The sequence below is a fragment of the Triticum aestivum genome, chromosome 1A (assembly GCF_018294505.1).
Source record: "Triticum aestivum cultivar Chinese Spring chromosome 1A, IWGSC CS RefSeq v2.1, whole genome shotgun sequence".
In the NCBI taxonomy this organism is placed as follows: Eukaryota; Viridiplantae; Streptophyta; class Magnoliopsida; order Poales; family Poaceae; genus Triticum; species Triticum aestivum.
This window is the reverse complement of record NC_057794.1, coordinates 87,407,210-87,407,519: the sequence shown is the minus strand read 5'-3', so window position 1 is coordinate 87,407,519 and position 310 is coordinate 87,407,210.

Genomic DNA, 310 nt, shown 5'->3' with positions numbered 1-310 from the left:
TCACTCTAAATTAATTTGTTGGGTTAAATGATTATTTTAATTGGGATTGAGTTGGAGGGACCTTCTCAATAATTTTCAACCAACTTGAGAGTTAAATAAAATGTATTCCTTTGTTGTAGGGAAAAATTGGCTTTTCGCAAAACAATATAACCATAGAGCCTCCACCAGCCATATATGCATGTAGTGATAGCATTTATCTATTCATTGCTCTACTATGTTATATTGCCAGCATATTCCATGTGCTGACCCGTTTTCGGGCTGCAACATATCATGTTGCAGACTTTCAGATGAGGAGTAAGGTGCTCTAGGT